Source organism: Chiloscyllium punctatum, chromosome 32 (genome assembly GCF_047496795.1).
Source record: "Chiloscyllium punctatum isolate Juve2018m chromosome 32, sChiPun1.3, whole genome shotgun sequence".
NCBI lineage: Eukaryota > Metazoa > Chordata > Chondrichthyes > Orectolobiformes > Hemiscylliidae > Chiloscyllium > Chiloscyllium punctatum.
Genome location: NC_092770.1, coordinates 29907516 through 29930789, shown reverse-complemented (window position 1 = coordinate 29930789; position 23274 = coordinate 29907516). Strand labels below are relative to the sequence as shown.

At 40.9% G+C, this 23274-nt stretch overlaps 1 protein-coding gene and 1 long non-coding RNA gene across 4 annotated transcripts in view; one reads left to right on the top strand and one right to left on the bottom strand.

Moving 5' to 3' along the window:
* Window positions 1-23274, top strand: part of tmem117 (transmembrane protein 117) — a 434750-nt gene that overhangs the window by 99955 nt on the left and 311521 nt on the right. The gene's annotated exons all lie outside the window — the stretch shown is intronic.
* LOC140458013 (uncharacterized) overlaps window positions 1-23274 on the bottom strand; it is a 135657-nt gene that overhangs the window by 20181 nt on the left and 92202 nt on the right. The gene's annotated exons all lie outside the window — the stretch shown is intronic.

The following is a 23274-nucleotide window of genomic DNA, read 5'->3' as shown; positions in this document are numbered from 1 at the left end:
AACTTCAACTTTTAGATCTGGTCTATCCTTTTTCAATCACTATTTTAAACGCATAGAATTATAGTTGCTGGCCCCAAAGTGCTCCCCCACTGACACCTCAGTCACCTGCCCTGCCTTATTTCCCAAGTGTAGGTCGAGTTTTGCACCTTCTCTAGTAGGTACATCCACATACTGAATCAGAAAATTGTCTTGTACGCACTTAACAACATCCTCTCCATATAAAGCTTTAACACTGGCAGTCCCAGTCGATGTTTGGAAAGTTAAAATCCCCTACCATAACCACCCTATTATTCTTCCAGATAGCTGAGCTCTCCTTCCAAGTTTGTTTCTCAATTTCCCTCTGACTATTAGGGGGTCTATAATTCAATCCCACTAAGGTGATCATCCCTTTCTTATTTCTCAGTTCCACCCAAATAACTTCCCTGGATGTATTTCCGGGAATAGCCTCCCTCCCCTTATCTAAAATGACACCCCTTTTCGCCCTCTTTCCTCCTCCTCCTTTCCCACCCCCCTCCTCTATTGCTTCCCTTTCTATCCTTCCTGTAGCATTTGTATCCTGGAACATTAAGCTGTCAGTCCTGCCCATCCCTGAGCCATGTTTCTGTAATTGCTATGATATCCCAGTCCCATGTTCCTAACCATGCCCTGAGTTCATCTGCCTTCCCTGTTAGGCCTCTTACATTGAAATAAATGCAGTTTAATTTATTAGTCCTACTTTGTCCCTATCTGCTGTGACTGTTTGACGCACTTCTGTTCTCAACTGTACCAGTCTCAGATTGATCTTTCCTCACTATCTCCCTGGGTTCCTTTTTCTCCCCCCCCCCCCCCCCCCCCCCACCTTTTTTTACCAGTTTAAATCCTCCCAAGCAGCTCCAGCAAATCTCCCTGCCAGTACGTTAGTCCCCTTCCAATTTAGGTGCAATCCATCCTTCTTGTACAGGACACTTCTACCCCAAAACAGATTCCAATGATCCAAAAATGTGAATCCTTCTCCCATGCACCAGCTCCTCAGCCCTGCATTCATCTGCTCTATCCTCCTGTTCTTACCCTCTCTAGCTCATAGCACCGGGAGTAATCCAGATATTACTACTCTCGAGGACCTCCTTTTTAAATTTCTGCCTTACTCTCTGTAATCTCCCTTCAGGATCTCAACCTTTCCCTTCCTATGTCATTAGTTCCAATGTGGACAATGACCTCTTGTTGGCCCCTCTTCCCCCATGATCACATTCTGCACCCTGTCTGAGACATCCTTGATCCTGGCACCAGGGAAACAACACACCATTCTGCTTTTCTGCTGCTGGCCACAGAAATGTCTGTCTGTACCTCTGACTACAGAATTCCCTAATTGATCTCTTGGAAGCCGACATACCCCTCATTGTATTAGAGCCAGTCTCAATACCAGAAACTTGACTGTTCGCGCTATGTTCCCCTGAAAATCCATCACCCCCTACATCTTCCAAAACAGCATACCTGTTTGAAATGGGTAGATCAATAAAAGGCTACTGCACTTGGTGCCTACCTCTCTTACCTTTCCTGGAGTTAACCCATCTGTGTGACTGTATCTGAGATTTCCCCCCTCCTCCTCCTATAACTGCCTTCCATCACATGCTGTTGCAAATTTTGCATTGCTTTTAACTATCTCTTCCAACCGATCCATTCGATCTGATAAGATTCACACCCAACAGCATTTATGGCAGATATAATCCGCAGTAACCCTTAAACACTCTCAACTCCCACATCTGACAAGACGTACATATCACTGTACTAAAGGCCATTTTTGCTCCTTCACAATCTACAGAGCCAGAAAATAACACCTTCTTATTCCTCTACAAAACACCACCCCAGGTTAATTAATAGTTATGGCTTCTATTTGAAGTTTAATCAAGAAACATCTCCAAAAACACATAATCCAGAAACCTTATGCTCTCTTTTTTTTTTAAGTCTGCTTCCTCCTTTTCAAAAAGTACAATTTCTTTGTGTTTTCGCAACACCATTTGGCAGTAGACTTGCCACAATATGGCATGTCATTTTGCACTGGATAAATGAAGTTTTATTCCTCGAAAGAAAAGGATTATCTGACCATTCCCACACTGGGAGTGCATTGTGTGGGGCTATTAGGGAATTAGAGGACATTTATCAAGTTTGGTCAAAAGGAGTAAATTAAGAAAGAATCTTTTAAAGGTGCAGGATGAAATGGGAAGGTTTAATCAAGAAATTCCAGGGAGTAGGATCTTGATAGTTGGAAGTGCTGATTTGGCTTGCAAGCTCTGTGCTTGGAGTGGCTGCTCATGATAAAGAGGATGATGGCAGCAATCTTAAGTGTGTGAATCTACAGGATCTGCTTTAATCTGATGTGGTAGAAGGAAAAACCCCTTTGTGGTACATCTAGTGTCTGTAATCGGCTTATTGTTTGTTAGCAACTAGTCACATTTCATTTTTCAGGATTTGGAGATGCCAGTGTTGGACTGGGGTGTACAAAGTTAAAAATCACACCACACCAGGTTATAGTCCAACAGGTTTAACCGGAAGCACGCTAGCTTTGAGTCCATAACCACCTGATGAAGGAGCAGTGCTCCAAAAACTAGTGTGCTTCCGATTAAACCTGTTGCACTATAATCTGGTGTTGTGATTTTTAACATTTTATTTTGATAGACTGAGGAGAGAACCAGGTGTCAAGTCTTACTATAAGCTTCTAAAGTGAAATGCCCACAAGTCCATGTGACGTAACGAGTGGCGCTTCCTTAACCCTTTCATACCCATGTAGAATGAAAGCACACATTGACAGTGGAGTGATTGAAATCTGATATGTGAGAGTTGGGGTCTTGGAGTAACTTGATAGCAAGTGATCTTGGACAGTTGATAATCAGTGTGAACATAGAGATTACTATGTTGATAAGAAATCAATAATTCAGTTTTTGTATCATTTGTTATATGGTCACTTTAGTGATGAATCATCATTTCAAAGACCAGGCTCCTGACCAAACACTCTGGGGAAAAATAGTGATGTACAATATAGAAGTTTCCCCCAAAACAATGAACTTGACTGAAAGGGTTGGGCATTCATGCAAACAAGGAATGCACATCTAAATTGCCCAAGGTTCTGTAATCAATGACACTTTTAAACATGTACAGAATGCAGAAAATCAGCATCTGATTACGAGACTTTCTTGATGAAATAAGCTCAGCCATTAAGGACAATAATTCTCTGAATGGACATTAGGAGCTGTCATTCTTTTATGAAAAAAGAACAGAGGTGGGACTCTCTGCCTCAATGTGAACTGAAGGTTGACCGTTCTTTTTGATTTGATGTTTTTGTATGTATAATTTAGCAGTGTTGTACCATGCCAGAAGCATACAGAACAATGTTGCATCTTTGTTGAAAGTGCAGATTAATAGCAGTGTATGTACTGGTTTATATATTAATATTTAAATAATATGCACAAGGCATGAGCCTGGTATACGATGACTGGTACTTTTCGGAGTACACAAAATAGCATGTCAGATTGTATATCATCGTTAAATGTTCAGAAGCTAAGCAGAATGTTGTAGTATTTTCATTTTAGATTGTGTTTTCTTTTTTGGCTTGGATAATTGTTGGGTTCATAATGGACACTTTTTGGAACAGAGATTTCTGACAAGTTTTCTTGTGTGGAGGTATCCTGATTTATGATGCCTGTTTTTCCAACATTGCTTCAGGCCTAAGGAAATGAACCAACATCTGCTAGTTGTTAATTTTACTTAAAGGTGCTGGTATCACTGTTATGCTCCTTCTGCTGCATAGCCATTATAAATGCACCAAAAGGATCATGGAGCCAGCTGGCATCTAAAGCTTCACTTAATAGCTTGTCATACTGTGTGAGGTACCTGCTGCCCAATATGTGAATCCTAATCATTCATCTGCCTGAAGCAGTCTGATTCCATTCTGTTGCAGTTATGTTTATTTAAGGTGATTGCAACAGATTATGCTTCAAAAGACCTTTTTCTAGGATCTTTTATCGCTACAACTGAATGAAGTTAGGATCTGGTCTTCAAAGATCCTGTCCACAAGATCTTTGAACTTGTGTTGGTGGTGAGTTTGTGTGGAAAGGGCATATTAGTGGAGTAGGTGATATTCCTGTTGCTTTCCTGTCTCCACCAGAATTAAATTCTGTGTGGGAAGGCCCATGACCAAACTTCCTGCCCTGCTCCCAGTTGACCTGGTAAGTTAAGAGCCTTAGCCCACTGTAGCTGGAATTAAGCCTACTATAAAGGGGCCTATTGCCATCCAGCATTCTCAATAGCTGCTACTATGGTGCAGCTTTTTGCCTCTGGTTAGGTACTCCCTCAATCAATGGCAATCCATGCCGGATCGAGGGACTAGACCTCATTCACTGATTTTTGCCCTTGCTTCCAACAACAGAAACCACCCCAGCATGTCATCATTACTTCTTATCTTGGAACCTCTCAGGTCCTCTATGATCCTTACACTCTGGGGATGCTCTCCTGCCAGCAACCATGACCCCGTCTATCGTGCTGCTGAGTGCATGAGCTGACTGCTTCTGATTGGCATGGTCTTGGGAAAGCTCTCTGACCTCAACATCAGCTGCTTGGTGTGTCGTTTGGCAGGTCTCCTCCCAGCAGCAATGCATACCTGTTGCTAACTATCTCACTGTCATGTTTGACCATGCTGCTCCTCTGATGCTGCCTGAACTGCTGTGCTCTTCCAGCACCACTAATCCAGAATCTGGTTTCCAGCATCTGCAGTCATTGTTTTTACCCTAATGCCATAGCCAGATTCCATTCCACTTAATAAAATGAGAACTTTTGGAAGCAATAACATCCAGTTGAATCCATCAGCCAGAGAACAATCAAAATTTGGAATGGATATTTTGTATATTATTTTAACTCCTTCAAAGCCTTCCACTTCCATAACATTAAAACTTGGCTGCTTTGGTTTAATTTGTGAATTTAAAGCACCCATGTGAGTGAGTGAAAACATTCAAGTCATTCATGATTCACTCCTTTGCTTGACAAATAAAAATGTTTAGTTTAGTACTAATCCTAATGTTGACCTGAATATCTTGTCTTGTTTTTGAATCTATGCTGATTTACTCTATGCTTCCTAGTGTCAATATTTGCCACGTGTGTGTGAAATGCTGGTTTTAAAATGCCAGTTTGCTGATGGGTGGCTTTATGCCTTTTAATATAGGGAGCTTCCTGCTATAGATTGCCAGATTAACAAACTAATTGTATGCCATTTTGAGTAATTTGCAAAAGGCCAATCAGTTGATAAACGATGTGAGCTTTCACGCATCAGTTAATGTTGTAATATCGATTAATGAAGCTAAATGAGATAGAAGGAATTGAATGTTTGCCTATGGAGAGTTTTTTTTACATCAGTGACTTGTTTGATAAATTAACTACTGTGAAAATGCTGCATAGGCAATCAGTGTACTGCATATTTATAAAAGCAAATGTTAGAGGTTCACTTGGAGTGAAGAAAGCAAAACAATGCCTCCAATTCCTCAGAAGGCGAAGGAAATTTTGGCATGTCACAAAGACACCTACCGAATTTTATAGATGCACCATAGAAAGCATCCTATCTGGATATCTAATTGCGTGGTATGGCAACTGCTGTTCCTAAGACTGCATTGAACTACAGAGTGGTGAACAGCCTAGCCCATCATGCAAACCAGCCTTCTATCTATTGACTTCATCTGTACTTCCCTGCTGCCTCAAGAAAGTACCCACTATTATCAAAGGCCCCTCCCACCTGGTTATACTCTCCAACCAGGAGAAGATATAAACATGTATGACCAGATGATTCAAGAACTGCTTCTTCCCTGCTGTTAACAGCCTATTTAACAGACTCCTCAAATATTAATGTTGATCTCCCTCTGCACCTTTTCTCTGTGGCTGTATTCTGCACTCTTGTTCTGCTATGCTGATGCACTTTTATATGGTTATCATTTGGTGGTACCTCTCAAATAAGCATGAATCTCTTCCACAGGGTGAGTCTGTAGGTGGCAGTACAGACTGTGGCTTCTGCAAGCTGTATTACATTTTGGGCAGAAGGTGATCATGGCAGAAGTGTGGGTGTAGCAATGTGCTGCTCTTGCTTTTTTTTGTCTGGCTTGTGTTTGTTTTTTTTTCTAAAGTAAGGCTCTAGGTGCTCGATACCTTCTCCTCCACTTTTTGGATGGTCTTGGGCCAGTGATTCCTAGGTGTCTGTGAAGGCCTGGAGGGTCTCACTATAGCACTCCTCTGCTCACTGGGAGTAGACTATCTGCTTGGGGAGTCTCGTATGGTCATGAGGACAATATGCCCAGCCCATTGCAGTCAATCAAGGGTGCCTTAATGCTGGGGATGTTGGCCTGATTGATGCTGGTGTTGGTATGATCCGTCTGTATATCATGCAAAACAACACCTTGTCACATGTACCAAGTTAGTAAAAACAAAGGCTCATGCCCAAAATGTCGATTCTTCTGTTCCTTGGATGCTGCCTGACCTGCTGCGCTTTTCCAGCAACACATTTTCAGCTAGTGAAAACAATAAATCAACTTTGGGATTGTGGACACTGAGAATGTCACTTAGTATAAGCTTGAGGAACCTCTGGGCTGTTTTTAATTGGACTTAATGACTTCACTTCAACTGATTACAGTTTGCTTATGAAATCAGAACATTGTTTCTCTATCAAAATAACTACAAATTTAACATTAGTCTCTACATCGTGGAGACAGGGTGCCAACTCGTGGAGTATTTCAGTAAACATCTGATATGCACCAAACAATGCCCTGTGGTTGACCACTTCCACTCTGCCAAGGGCATGCAAGTCCTGGGTCGCCTCCATCACCAGGTCCGAGACGCCTATCGACTGGACAAAGAACACCTCCTCTTCCACCTTGCGATCCTTCAACCACACAGCATCAACCTTGACTTCACTACTTTCCAAATCTCTCCTCCCCCAACCTTATTCCAGATCCAATTCTCAAACTTGGCACTACCCTCTTGACTCTCCTACCTGTGCATCTTCCTTCCCACTTATCCACTCCACCCTCCCCACCAACCCATCACAATCATTCTTCCCCACCTGCATCTATCTATCGCCTTCCCATCTACCTTCCCTAAGCTCACCCCCACTCCCTATTTATCTCTCAGCCCCCTTCTCCCTCCTTTTTCTGAAGAGCTTATGCCCAAAATGTTGATTATCTCCTGCTCCTCAGATGCTGCCTGACGTGTGCTTTTCCAGCACTGCATTTTCTTTTTGACTTTGAACATGCGCCAGTCTTGGGAAGGTTTTTCTTTGGCAATTCTTTCCTCAAATAGAATAAACAATGCATGTTACTCTGGCATTACTTCAATGGTTGACACAAACCAGTTAAGACAATGTCTGAAATTTGCACTTCATTCTCAAGCACACTAATGGAATCTCTATTGATAAAGACTATCTGGGTGCTCCTGGATCCTCTAATAAAGGAGTGTGGGTTACAAGAGTAAATGGCAATGCATGTCATTTCATAATGGATTAAAATACATTCAAGTTTGAAGGTGTATCTAGTTCAGTAAAATGGTCTTTTTTTTTGTGTGGTGTATTAATGACACTTCCTTCAGATCTCAAAGCTGCTCAAAATGATCTAGCAATCTCCATGGTAAAGATTTCCCATTTCTCTACTTTAATTTGAATCTGGTGCCAAATTCTGGGGATTTGCTGGCATTTAACATGTCACAATATGCACTGTAGGAGTTCTGAGGCAGAGTCACCGGACCTGAAACGTTAATTCTGATCTCTCTTAGCAGATGCTGAGCTTTTCCAACAACTTCTGTTTTTGTTTTTGTAATATGGACAACAGAATGTCATTTAAAGTTGACTCAGGCAGCCTTTTACTTTAATGTTTCCATGACCGTGTAGTTGCAAAGGTTGAGTGTTTCCTGGGAGTCTACCCAAGGAAAGTGACTGACCTGGATGGTGTCCCTGGCCGAGCACTTAGATCCCGTGCAGACCAGCTGGTGGAGCACTGACATCTTCAGCCTCTCACTCCTACAAGCCAAAGTCCCCACCTGTTTCCAGAAGGCCACCATCATCCTCGTACCTAAGAAAGCACATGCAACATGCCTTAATGACTACTGCACAGGGGCTCTGATCTCAATCATGAAGTGCTTCGGGAGGCTGGTTATGGCCCACGTAAACTCCAGTCTCTCAGCCTGCCTCAATCCCCTACGGTTTGCCGACTGACGTAACAACCGGTCCAAAGTTGCCATATCCCTGGAACATTTGGACAACAAGAACCCCTACATCCGTCTCCTGCTCATTTGACTACAGCACTGTCTTCAACACCTTGGTCTCGGCTCCATCCTCTGCAACTGGATCCTCCACTTTCTGACCCACAGACTGCAATCTGTGAAGGTGGATAACTGCACCTTCACGATAACATTCAATACTAGAGCACCCCAAGGATGCATTCTCAGCCCACTGTACATCCTGTACACCCACAACTGTTGTCAAATTCCAAATGAACATTATTTCCAAGTTTGTTGATTGATACCGTCCTAGTGGGATGGATATTTAACAATGAGTCAAAAAAAAAGGAGATAGAGGTCTCGTGGTACAATGAGAACAACCCCTTTCTCAATGTCAGCAAAACTAAAGAACTGATTCACCCTTTTAAAAAAGGTGAACATGCCCCCATCAATGGAGCTGAGGTTGTGAGGGGGGGAGAGCGTCAAGTTCCTTGGAGTGACAATAACTGACACCAGGTCCTGGACTTCCCACATAGACATGACAGTCAAGAAGGCACAACAATGCTGCCTCTTCCTCTGGCTCAGGAAATTCGGCACGTCCATAAGGACCCTCACCAACTCCTACAGATGTACCACTGAAAGCATACTGTCTAGGTGCATGACTGGCAGGTATGGCAGCTGCTCTGCCCAGGACTATAAGAAACTACAGAAGGTGGTGTGCTCAGCCCGGACCATCATAGGAGACTAACCTTTCATCCGTGGACTCCATTTGCATAGCTCACTGCTGCAGAAAGGCTGCCAACATCATCAAAGATCCATTGTATCCTGGTAATCTCCTATAACCTCTTCCATCAGGCAGAAGATACAGAAGCTTGAAACAGCAGGTTCAAGAACAGCTTTTCCCCTGCTGAATGGACACTCGAACCTCCAAATGCTGATCTTGCTATCGTTGATCTCCCCTAATGCACACCCTGTGCAATGTAACCTGCATGCATCTAAGTCTTTCTTTTGATCTGTACATCATTACTTTGTAAACAAAGCTTTTCATGGTACTTTGGTACATGTGACAATTGATTGGTTTCATTTTTAACTTATCAATTTCCTGCATTGTTGTTTGTCTGTTGTCCAGATCTTTTCCCAGTGCATCTGCTCTTGCAAAGTGTCCTGAAGTTTCTTTCTCCCCGGCTCCCTATTCCCACCCTTCATTCTGACTTTTCAAGTCTACGATGTCCAATATTGTCACTGGGGGCTAGTCTCCATGTCTCCCATTCCTACCTCTGCTCTGCTCTGTCACCTTTCTTCAATTCCCTAGCTCCTGCCCATGCTCTGTTGCATTTTTCTTTCTATCCCTGGCTCCTGTTCCCATTCCCACTCTTCTTACCTTTTTAAAATTCTGCCTATTGCTTCCATCAAAGTTTCACTCTACTCTTGGCTCATTTTGAACTGGCCCTGAACTACTGAGCTTCACTTAGAAGCAGAACTTTAGTTGATAGTAGCATTGACTGTTACCTGCCAGTAGATGGAGTGCAGTTAATAAAAACTTCAAGCCAATGTAATTTGTGATAACTGTATACAGTAGTCTTTTTATATCTAGCAATTGTCATAAAAATCACCACAGTGGAAGCATCCATGCTGACCCTCCAAAGAACATCCTGCACAGACTCCCTCCCCTAACCTCTCCTGTAACCCTGCATTTCCTATGGCCAATCCACTTGACCTGCACATCTTTGGACTGTGCAAGGAGCACCTGGAGGGAACCCATTCAGACACCTGAGAATGTGCAAACGCCACACAATCACCAGAGGCTGGAATCAAACCTGGGTCCCTGGTCCTGGTGCCGTATGGCAGCACTGCTAATCAGAGTCACTGTTTTGGTTTGCAAATTATTAGCTAGAAATACACAATACTGTGTAACAACGATACAGAATTTCAACTTATCACTTGTCTAGAACAGTCCAAAGGAACTGATTCCAATTTTAAAGTTAATTTCTGTGGGAACCTAGAATACATGGAAATTCATGTCACTTAAAGGTACTATTTTCAGGAATCACAACTTTGAGGAATTGAGTGCAAAGGTGATTTACTAGTGTGATACATGAATGAAGGATCTTAGACACCAGCAAAAATTTAAGAATAAATTCTCCTTGGAGTAGAGAAGATTAAGAGGTAACCGTAATGAGGTGTTCAACATTATGAACAATTTTGACAGGATAAAGAAGGATATTATGTTTCCGCTGATTTGTCAGTATCTCGGAATCACAATTTCAAGATTGTCAGTAAGAGGGCGAAGAGTGAGATGAGAAATTCCTTTACTCAGCATTATTTGGATTTGGAATGTGCTGCCTAGGAGAGTGATAAAGGCTGATTTCACTGGCATTTTTTAAAATAGCTGGACATATTTGACAGTGATTAAATTTAAAAAGCTGAAGAATGGGACTAGTTGGGTAGCTGTTTTGGGAGTTGGTACAGTTTTGATGGATTGAGTGGCCTCTTGTGAGTTTCTATGACTTATTGTATTGGTTTTTGAGTTCCACTATCCAATTTATACCTGAGGGTTTCACAAATCCTTTAAAGAACGATCCAAAAATAGTCACTTAATGGCCACCGGCATCAACTGACTGCAAGTGGCCAACTTTGAACCTGAGTGAATTGAATTTATTGTCACGTGTACCGAGGCACAGTGAAAAGCTTTGTCTTGCGAGGAATACAGGCAGATCAGAGTTAAGGCGCGTGGATACCTAAATAATAGATCACTAGCAGCCAAAACAAAAACGCTAGTACAAGTGAGTGTTAAGAGTTTGAGTCCATTCAGTTTTCTAACAACAGTAGGGTAGAAACTGTTATGAAACCAGCTGGTACGTGTGTTCAGGCTTCTTCTGTACCACCTTCCTGATGGTAGAGGTTGTAGAAAAACATTGCCAGGGTGGGGCGGATCTTTGAGAATGCTGGCGGTCTTTCCTTGATAGTGGGCCTGGTAGGTGGATACTATAGATGGGAGGTTGGAATTTGTGATTGTCCAGGCCAAGTTCATCACTCTCTGTAACAGTCTCTGATCTTGAATGGTACAGTTGCCATACCGGTTAGTGATATATCCAGACAGAATAGTCTCAATGGCGCACCTATAAAGTTGGCAAGGGTATTTGCCGTCATACCAAATTTCCTCAAACTGCCTGAGGAAGAAGAGACATTGTTGGGCCTTTGTAACCAGTGCGTTCACATGAGTCTAAGAAAGCTTGTTGTGGATGACCACTCCCAGGAGCTTGACACATTCCACTTTATTCCACGTCTGTGCTGTTATGACCGTGAAAGCAGCACTACAGCGTGCTCCTTCCCTCACTATATCTGAGAGCAGCACAAGGCGCTCATTTTCAGTTACACCTTTTCAGAATATTCGCATCTTTGAGATAAGAGCATTATCTGTTTTCGAGGCAATGAAATCACACTAAGCTTTTATTTTAAGCTGCTGCTGGTGGCTGATCAGAGGGGACGAATTTTTGACTACAGAACTAAATCCAACTGCAGGAAACAGTTTCTGTCTCTGAAAGGAAGGGCATCTGATGCCAGTACAAATTGGAAAAGAGTCTTTTGGGCATATAAATGTAAAAAGCTATCTATAATAGACTATTGTTGGGCCAGGACACCACAAACTGACTGATCTCTCTCGTTAAAATCTTACACCTCAAGACTCCTTTTTGTGCTGAACATTATCCCCTATTTTGTTAGTTATACAGCATGAAAACCGATCCTTCAGTCCAACTCCTCCATGCTGACCAGGAAGTTCTACAGGCAGGCACAATTACAACATTTTAAAAGACCTTTAGACAAGTAATGGATAGGAAAGGTTTAGAGGGATTTGGGCCAAACATAGGCAAATAGGGCTAGTTCATTTTTGGAAACTTGTTTGGCATGGATGAAATGGGCCGAATGCTCATAAAGCATGGAAACGAGCCCTATGACTGATTCTATGAAGTAGTCCCATTTGTCTGTTTGGCTCATGTCCTCCAATCCTTTCCTACCCATGTTCCTGTCCAAATGTCTTTTAATTATTGTAATTGTAGCTGCCTTTACCACTTCCTAGGGCAGCTTTTTCCATAGAAGTAATACCATCTGCATGAAAAAGTTGTCCCTCAGGTCCCTTATTAAATCCTTCCTCTCTCGCCTTAAACCTATGCCCTCTAGTTTTGGACCCCCCCCCCCCCCCCTCACCTTTCCCGGGTAAAAACCTTGGTTATAAACTTTACATTTGCCCCTTCATTGTATAAACCTCTCTAAGGTCCTCTCCTCACCCCTGACACTCAAGGGAAAACATATCCCAGCCAATCCAGCCTCTCGTTATAACTCAAACCTTCTTGTCTTGGTAAAATCCTTGTAAATCTCTTTTTTGCATGCTTTCCAGATTAATTAGATCCTTCCTATACTAGGGCGACCAGAATTGTACGCATTACTCCAGATGTGGCCTCCATTAATCTCTTGTACCGCTATAACGTGATGTCCTAGCTCCTGTATTCAATGCTCTGACCGAAGAAGGCAATCTTGCCAAATGCTGCCTTTACCACTCTGTCTCCGTGATGCTACTTTCAAGGAAGTATGCACCTCTACCCCTAGGGGTCTCCCATTAACTATGTAAGTTCTGACCTGGTTTGTCTTAATAAAATGCAACACCTGGCATTTATCTTAATTAAACTCCACCTGCCATTCCTTAGCCCATTAGCCAGTTGATCAAGATTCTGTTGTACTCTTGGATAACCTTCTTTCCTATCCACTATACCACCAATTTTGATGATGTGGAGGTGCCGGTGTTGGACTGGGGTAGACAAAAATTTAAAAATCATACAACACCAGGTTATACTCCTCCAACTCTATTTGGAAATTCAAGCTTTCAGCACGTTGCTCCTTTGTCAAGTAGCTAGTGGGGCAGGATCATAGGACACCGAATTTATAGTAAAAGATGAAAATGTCCTATAACTGCAATTTATTGAACAAACCTAGATTGCTGTTAAGTCTTTAATCACTTAGAATGGGCTTCGATTGGTTAAGATGTAAATCCCAGAACTTATTTCAAGTCTGTCTGAGATAACTTGTAATGTTTGATATAAAAAAAGTGACATCTCTGTTCAGACAATGTATTAAAGATGAGGTTAGAATCTGTCTGTATCCCAACCTTGACTCAGACTGGTTCTATTTCCAAAGTAGGAATTGATAAAATGTCACATGAACTGACTGCCTACAGATTGTGTGCCGTTCTCTATCTTCCACCCTGAACATATTAAAACAGCTATTCCCTATGGACAAGTCCTACGCATACATTGGATCTGCACAGATGAAGAGGAATGTGACAGACACTGAAAGGTGCTGAAGTATGCTCTCATAAGGACAGGATGCGATGCTCAACTCATAGACTGTCAATTCTGATGTGCCACAGCAAGAAATTGTAATGACCTCCTCAGGAGACAGATGTGCGATACGACCAAAAGCGTACCCTTCGTTATCCAGTATTTCCCGGGTGCAGGGAAACTATGCCATGTGCTTCGCAGCCTAAAATATATTTTCAATGAGGAGGAGCATTATCGCCAAGACCTTCCCCGTGCCTCCACTTCTCACCTTTTAAACAACTGCTAAACATTAAATAGACCATTGTTTGCAGCAAACCACCCAGCCTTCAGGACAGCTTCGACCACAACAACATATAACCCCGTCACGGCAACCACTGCAAGACGTATCATTGTTGACACGGACACCAACCACTCAGTATGCAGCAGATACTGATGTGACTCAGGCAATGTTGTCTATCTTGTGCTGCAGGCAAGGATGCCCTGAGCCATGGTATGTTGGTGAGAACAAGCTGATGCTGCAGCAATGGCTGAAAGGACACCGTGCAACAATGACTAGACAGGGATGTTTCCTCCCAGTTGGGAACACTTCAGCGATCAGGGGCATTTTGGCCTTGGATCTTCAGGTCACCATCCTCCAAGACGGACTTCGGGATATGCACCAACGCACAATGACCAAGCAGAGGCTGATAGCCAAGTTTGATACGCACAAGGATAGTCTCAACCTGAATCTTGGTTCATGTCACACTGCAGGTGACCCCACTACACTATACACTCACTCACATTCTTGTGCGCTCGTATGTGTTCTTTCTCTCCCACCCGCAGGGTCTTTCCCACCCCCTCGTTCACAGACGCAGCCACACTCTTGTGCACACCCTCGCACAGGCATAGTTTGTTGTGCATGCGCGCACTCACTCTCCCTCTGTCTCTTACACACACACACACAAGTTGATAGGGTGAACTTGCATTTGCAAATGCATTCTATTTTGCTCAAAAAGCATACAATCTGTCGGCAGGCAGTCAGTCCATGTGACATTTTTTGTCATTTCCTACTGTGGAATTGTCTGCCTCAAGGTTGAGATATAGGCAGCCTTTAACCTCACTTGTTTAATGCATTGTCTGAGCTGAAATGTCTTCATTTTCTTAAGTTCAGTTATCTTTGGACTGTGACTTGAAAGAAGTTCTGGGATTTACATACAATAGGGATGCAGGTTTCAATTGATTAGTAAGTGATTTAAGATTTAACCGCCATCTAGGTTTGTTCAATACATCACATCAGTTGTATGAAACTTTGATCTTTTACTATAAATTCTGTGTCCTATGATCCTGCCCCACCAGTTATCTGACGAAGGAGCAGTGCTCCGGAAGCTTGTACTTCTAAATAAACCAGTTGGACTATAACCTGGTATTGTGATTTTTTTTTAAAACCAATTTTGATGTCATCTACAAACTTACTAACCACACCTCCCATATTCGCATCCAAATCCCTTATACAGTCTGTTCTGATATAATGCGATAGTTCCAGTGTTATGAGAAAATTGCATAATAGTAGTATCATTTAAACCAATGGGATTGCAATCACGTTATAGCCAATACAGGTAAGGAAAGTTCATGTTCTGCAAGTAATAGTCTAAAGTCTTCCAGTTATAACCAATTTACATTGAAGAGACACACGTTCTAGCAGAACTGACTGTGTAATTTGTATCTGTATGTGAGTGCATTTATAATTATACATAGATCCTAGAAATTGCTTAGTGTTGCCATCCTTTAAATTGAAAATCCAGACTAATGCTTTCTCCTAGACAGAGGGAAAAGCAGTGTGTAATATCCAGTTTCTCTGATTTGTTCAGAGGTTGAAGTGATCCCAAAATGTTTTTATACTCTGTGCTCCCAACTGCAGACTTGCCTCGAACCTTGTAGATAGCAGAGAGATTTTGAGGTGTCATGAGGTCTGGTGCTTATTAGCCCACACAGCCCTAACCTTACTCCAGGAGTTGCAACATTTGATATAGTTGGTCCAGGTAACCTTCTGGTTAATGAAGAGAATTATAATGTTGAGTGTGTGGAACTCAATGAAGTTGGTGTCATTGGAGATCAAGTAAAAACTGGGCTTTGATTTTGTTTCTGACTCCAAACATGATCTTAACATGAAGGAAATTTTAATGAAGCTAGTGATAGTAGTTAGACAATGTGGATTATGGTAATAGTTAATGAGCAGCAATACAGTGGCATTGTCCTGAATCACTATGGAGAAAAGGCAAAAAAAATCAAGATAGAAGTTAGAAGTGAGCTCCCTCATTTCTTCCCTGATTTATCTACAATTATAAATTGTAGGATGGAAGGTCTCTGTCTCAAGCTGACAAAAGCATCTTTTTACAGTTTGGTCTCCGATTTAGGGTCCAATCTCTGCATTTAACCACCGCTTAGTAAAGTGTGTGAGAGAGATGGGGCATAAGCCTGTGAGACTCTGTGCCCGTGGATGAGAGCGTGGGAGGTGTATGTGTGTATATGGTGTGCAGTGAATCCATTAATGTTTGTAAAATCCACTTTGGAAATAGAATCAGTCTGACTTAAGATTGGTCTCACTCGCACCTTTTGTTTTGAGGCATTGACTGAGCTGAGATGTCACCTTTTGTTATAAAACCTTAAATTATCTTGAGAATGTGACTTAAAAGAAGTTCTGGGATTTACATATTAAAGAACCGAAACCAGCAAATTTGTTCTAAAAGATGAAAGACTTAACAATCTAGGTTTGTTCAATGTATCATTGTATCATTGTCATCTTTTGCTATAAATTCTGTCTTATGGTCCTGCTTCACAACCACCTGATGAAGAAGCAGTGCTGGGAAAGCTATAGCTTCCAAATAAACCAGTTGGACTATAACCTGGTGTTGTTTTGATTTTTAATTTAGCATACTGACTGTGAGACAAAACAATAAAAAGCCTAGTAAGATTAGAACTTGCTTCCTCTGGGCTGCCCTCTCACCACCTTCCCTGGATCAGTGTTTCCTTCTCTTCGAGACATCCATAATACTCTGGGTCTTTGTCACAGTTCCCGTAGAGCCCAAATTCCACTTCCTTTCCTGTCCACTGATCAGGGAGTTTAGCCTGAGGGCTTTGGACCAGCATCTGATTCTGGATAATAAACTGAAGCTGGGAATCGGACTTGGCCTCAACGTGAGTTTGACTCCTGTCCCATTAGGCTGTAATGTGAAAATGATGATGAAAGCTGCTAACACACAAAACATGTGTTAATCCCACTGCTTTGGAAACCAATTGTGGTTAGATATGCAGTACAAAAGCACCCTGTTCATCTGTCTCTTGCAACCGTTCTTTGCAAAGCCTCTGGAAATGGGAGGTTACTTTGTTGAAACCTAAACTGTGCACTGTGGGTGCCAGGGGCTGTTCTGTTTGATATGTTAGAGAAATTGTCAACAATATATAGATATCAGACCTTAATCTGCTTACAAACTGAAACTGCCAGATGGCACATAGTTTTGTAAAATTATCTGGTTAAGCTGCTCATGCATTTAAATAACCATGTTTGACTTGTTAAACAGCATGAAAGATAGCTTTGTGCCATGGCTGACTCATTTGAAGGTTACAAAAGACTGAAGGCTAATCCCATTCTAAGATCATGTACAAAACTAGGAAATGCCTAAAAGATTCAAGAGCATGACTCTGAGGTTATACAACTTACTTTATACTATTTCTTTAAATTGATGTAAACTTAGTTATTTGGCTGGAAGTATGGTTTGTAATGGAGGAAAGAAATAAGTGAATCCTAAATGACTAAAGACATTAGCTTCAAGATAACAGTAATGTGCATCCTTAAAGTGTATACATCAATCTCTAGCTTGTCAGTAGTGCAGCTATTTAATGCACAGCTTCTCTTCTGTCACACAGATATAATTTTGAGAGATTCTTCAGTGAAAGTGCCTTTTATGTGTCGATGCTTTTACTTTCCTGTATTTTAATCAGCACCAGATGCTATCTGATGGCAAAATGCTGCTGAGAATCTGCCAAAGCCATGTTACTATCGATCAGGGAACCAACCTTACTATTTTCAGTGCATGTAGCAACTGCATGTATGTTGGTACAGTTCTAAAGTGTTAAGGAATGATTTTCCATGTTTAGGGTTTCTCCCTTTTGTTCAATTTTATTTTGAATTGCAACTTTTGCATCCTGCCATGTTTAAAAGGATGTGGGGGAATCTCTGGAGTACTTTATAAACCATAGTGTTGATCAGTTTTAGAAAAATCTCACCTTGATCTCCAAAACCTTTAACAAATCTCAAAATCTGTGTCAAAATTATTGGGTCCTGTGTATGCAAAAGTACTGCTATTGGCCTCACAGTTAGCACCTGATTTACTGTAACTTTGATTTTGTATTTATTAATATTAGTAAACATTGACATTAATATGCAAATACTTGAGGATTGAGGTATACTTTAATTTTATTATAGAGTCAAATCAAATGACTAGATTCAAGTATGAATGTCAAATTGGTGGTATCATTAATCAAGCCACACCATTTGAGTGCACGGTCAACAAAACTTACTTCAGATATAGAACAGTAGGAGTGTCATATTTGCAAAAAGTAGTCATAGAGATATACAGTGTAGAAAACAGATCCTTCAGTCCAACTCATCCATGCCACCTAATCCTAGTCCCATTTGCCAGCACTTGGTCCATATCCCTCTAAACCTTCCTATTCATATACCCATCCAGATGCCTTTTGTAATGTTGTAATTGTACCAGCCTCCTCCACTTTCTCTGGCAGCTCATTCCGTACATGTATCACCCTCTGCATGAAAAAGTTGCCTCTTAAATTCCTTTTATATCTTTTCTCCTCTCACCCTAATCCTATGCCCTGTCATTCTGGACTCCCCTAGGGACAAGACTTTGTCTATTTACCTTATCCATGTCACTCATGATTTTATAAACCTCTATAAGGTCACCCCTCAGCCTTCACTCCAGGGAAAACAGCCCCAGCCTGTTCAGTCTCTCCCTGTAAGCTCAAAGCCTCCAAACCGGCAACATCCTTGTAAATCTTTTCTGAACCCTTTTTAAGTTTCACAACATCCTTCCGATAGGAAGTCTCCATTTGAGATGTTAGGCTGCGTACTGGTTTGCCTGTTCATGTGAATGTAAAAGATGAGCAGAAATTCTCCCAATACTTTGGATAATGTCTATTGCCTGGCTATCTCCAATAAAATCAATTAAATCAATTGCCTGGCTGCTCTTTGTGGCACCCTGCAGTGTGCATATTGGCTAGAATGTTTTCCCTACTAAGTAACAGGAGCAGGCCTTCAAAGGCAATTTGTTTTAGAACACTACAGAATATCAAACAAAAAGTACTGCTTTAATGCAAAAGCTAGCTTGTTTTATAAATTAGAAATAATTTCCAAAATGCTGAAGTACCTTTCCTCTGCTTATGGGCAAGTCATGTATGTGCACCATCTCTATTGCATTGCATTACAGTTTTTGAATGCCTTTTTTTCTAGAGGGTGACATGGAGAGCAGAGTGCTAACTGCTTTTGGACTGAAAAAGACGGGGTGTTTTTTTTTACACTTAAATGTATTTCAGAGCCCAATTAAAGCAATTGAATGAGCTTAAGTGTTATATGTTTTATTTCATGTTTTCGGTGCTGCAATAGATAAAAATGCATGTGAAATGACGACATACCACATGTAAGGTTCCTCTGCCTTTAGAGTCAGGCATGCATATTGTTTTAAGTATAAACTGCTGTTGTCTAGATTAGAATGGTGCTGGAAAAGCACAGTAGTTCAGGCAACATCCAAGGAGCAGTAAAATCAACGTTTCAGGCAAAAGCCCTTCATCAGGAATTTAGCACCATTTCCAGCACCATTCTAATCTAGACTCTGGTTTCCAGCTTCTGCAGTCATTGTTTTTACCTAAACTGATATTGTACAAGCACAATGTTTTCTATGCCTCTGGCCCATATTTCTCCTGCAATCCTGCCAAGGCAACTCGGCAGTACTAACACCTAGGGTAAATCATCAAATGAAATTCTGTATGAGGTTTGTGGGCCTGGAGTTTTGGAAAGAGTTGTTCAGCTGTTTGTTCTTTGGGTAAGTCAATTCTAAATTAGTTCATCATGATCTGTTAGCATTCATAGTTTGCTCCATACAAATAACTAGGTCATTCATGATACTTTGTAGTATACACTTAAGTGTTCCATTAAGACAAATTGGACTGTTCTGCTGTTCTGTGCTTATTTCAGCTATTGTTGCATGTTCCACGGGTAAAAATAAACTGGAACAGCTACTCCCTATAGATTGGCCACTTCATTGTTTATTATTTGGCAGGAAAGCAATTTGGAAATCCAAAGCAGTAGTTATTTTGTTTAACACGTGTTTGTGACATCAAAGTAGTAAGAGTTTTAAAACAATCTCTCTCAATTGTAAAGTCTCCTCTTCCTGAGCAATGCTTAGCTATTTTGCGCATGAAATTGACATTTGAAGATACAGTAGAAATAATTCATAAATTTTGGCATTTGTCTTTTTTCCTGTCCTTGTCTGAAGCTTGGGCAATGGACTTCCACTGGATGGTCCTAGCTTATGGACACCATACTGTGGAGTGTTGTCATTATCTGACCAGGAAAGACCGTTACACTTGCTGCTTGCCTTCAGTTGAATCGGAAGGAATTGTGGACTGATGGGAAACTGATTTACCCATGTTACAAGTACTGTGGCCACCATGTTACAAGTACTGTGGCCAGAGTGTTCCTACCTCTGGGCCAGAAACTCCAGGTTAGTGTGAGACTCAAACCTGGAGTTTCTGGCCCAGAGGTAGGAACACTACCACTGCATAACAAGACCTTCTTTGTCGTCTTCTGATCTCAATCAAGTACAATCATTGATCAAATATTACATGCCTAGTATTAACATCACCTCTCTGGTGAAAGCAATATCTATTTATTTAGATTCTTAGCTTGTTGTGAAACCAATTATTTGTCTCAATCTATCTGCTATTAAACCCCTCACTTTTTAACCCCCATCCCTCCATCACATATGGAAAATAAAGAGCATGAAAACATGGGAAGGGTTAAAGCATGAAGACCACTGACCATCTATGGTCTGTGGAAGGCAAGATGGGATAAGAGTAGTGGAATGCTCTTACACCAACTAGCGAGTAAGGTTGAGGCTGAAAGGTCACTATGGCGTGATGAGATAACAGTTAGTAGAAGTAGTCTCCCTGTTAAGTGCCATTATGACAAGATTGGGACCATAAATATTTGGGCCATGAATAGTTAGTAGAGTCAGCTTGAGACAGGAGACTATTGTAATAGATGGAATAGCTAAATATCTAATCATGGCGGGTTAGTCTGGAATAGAAGCTCACTGTAGCAGAGGTGATAATAAATATCTAATCATGACATTAGGAAAATATTAGGGTCTGGAATGAAAGGCCATTGTTGCAAAAATTAGCACTAAATATCTAACTGTGACATTAGTTGTACATTCTATTTAATGTTATTCTAAAGAGATAATGGGAACTAACATCACTGGTTTATTGTGTAGCTAGAATGAGGTACTTTGATTAATATAGTTGGACATGCTGATAAGCTAAAAGAAACATTTAAAAAAAAAGCATGGACCCTGAGGTTTGGGTGCATTCAAGAATCTGCTTTCTCAGTGTCATGGTTTTTTGTTTGCAAATAAAAGAGCTACTTCTTGAAGAACTCTGTGTGTCTCCTGGTGATTCTCCACATCTTCTCCACGACACACACTCCCTTGGTCAGTCTCAATATTTTCAGGACTCAGTTGTCACACTTCAATTAAACTTAGTTAGCTAGGTCAAAATGGTGGAGCTAAATAATTACAAGGTTTTCTTGAGTGAAAGAAAGCGAGGTTTTATTACAGATAATCACTTTTAAAAAAAAATGTAAAATCAAACTCTGACAAACACAAGTAACTTTACAAAGTGGAGTGGTTGTGGACAGGTGTCTGTAAACCATAGGAAGAGAAATGCAGTTGCAGTCTGAAGTTTTTCCAATCCTTGCATTGCAAGAATGAAATCTGAGTCTAACTGTTGTCCTGTTATCCTTTTTGGAGTGGCAAAGCTTGCAACAAACTTTTTGATTTTCACAGTGAATGGTGATTTGCACAAGTTTCTTTGTCATTGACACTTTTCTGAGAAAGAGAGGGAACAAAGAGCTTTCTGTATTCTTGCTTACATGTTTATCCTTTCCGTGTGTTGCTCAAATGTTGCTATTGAAATACAGATCTTTTGTGAATTCTGGTGTTGGTGTCCATGTTTCATTCCAAACTGGATAGTTGTGGGCAGCCTTTGTCCTTCAATATGTGAATTTATCGTACAAGTTTGGTAAATCGAGAAATGTGAATGCCTCATTGAATTTCAGTGCCTCTTTGGTTTGAAAGTGTAATTTCCATGCAGCTGGTTTTGTAAATTTCACTTCGCTGCCTGGCCTGTCTGGTCAACACAGCTGCAGTAGTATCTGTTTTCAGTCTTGTTTAGGCTCTGGAATAAAGTCAAATCATGAAAGATGAATGTTGGTTCATTTTTGCAATTATCTGAAGTTTTTTTTGTATTGGTGCTGTCTTTCTTGCAATTGACAATCTGAATGTGAATGCATTTATCCCACTACATTTCTCAAGTATTTAAAATGCACTTCACATGCAATTAATTTTGAAAGATGAGATTGATGAATTGACAAATGTGGGTGCCATTCTGTCCTCAGCAACATCCCAAAAATAGTGATGATTAAGAGAGGAACATTTTCTGATTCATGAGAACCATTTTTAAGTAGTGACATTAAATATTTAAACTTTCAACCAGACAGGATCGTGGTTTAATGCCTCATTTGAAATGACTGTAAGATTGGTAGAGCACGAGAAGGAAGCGTGGAAAATTAGCTTTTTGCTGTCATATGTCCTAGTCATGTTCTATGCTGAACTTGTAGGACTGAAGATGAATTAATTCTTGGACTTAATGGCCTCTGTGAATGTACTGGGAAACTATGGAGGACGTCTGTTGTACACTGACTAGAAGCAATAAAAAAAATTACTTACATCTGTACCAGGAATATGATGGAAACTGAACTTACGAATAGATTCTGCATATAACTGAATAAAAATGACTTAATTAATTAATCCAGTCAGCATGGATAGTATTTCCCAATTTTGAAGATTCCACAAGTAAACAGTGGATATCCCTGCAAAGTGGCTTATGAGACAAAACATGTATAAAATACTATTAATTACAGTTCAGGGTAGTTATACACTTGTATAGCATCCACAGCTGCTTTAATTATGGCCTAACCATGGCAATGTACTGGAAAAGGAAAATTGTGGAAAAGTCACCAGGATGTGGAAACCAGTTTTGTCAAGAAACATTAAATATGTTTATAATGTCTTCTGTGAAACAAAATGTCAATGTTCAGGAAATATTTTGAATTATGAAGGTTTTTATCAAGCAAATGGGAAAAGAATGTTTCATCTGGGAGGTGATTCCATAACTATGGAATATCTATTTTAAATTCTTGAGATGGAGAAGTTAGAAACTGCTGTCAGGCTATGAAATGCTATCGAACAGAGTGGTTGAGGCAGACATTTATGGCCGTATTTGAGGGTAAGTGTCTAAGTATCTGGTACAGGTACCCATCTACTATGGGGTAGTGAGTAGGCAAGTAAAATTTGGATTGCTCTCGAACTGAAACAGATAAGGTATGCCAAATGGT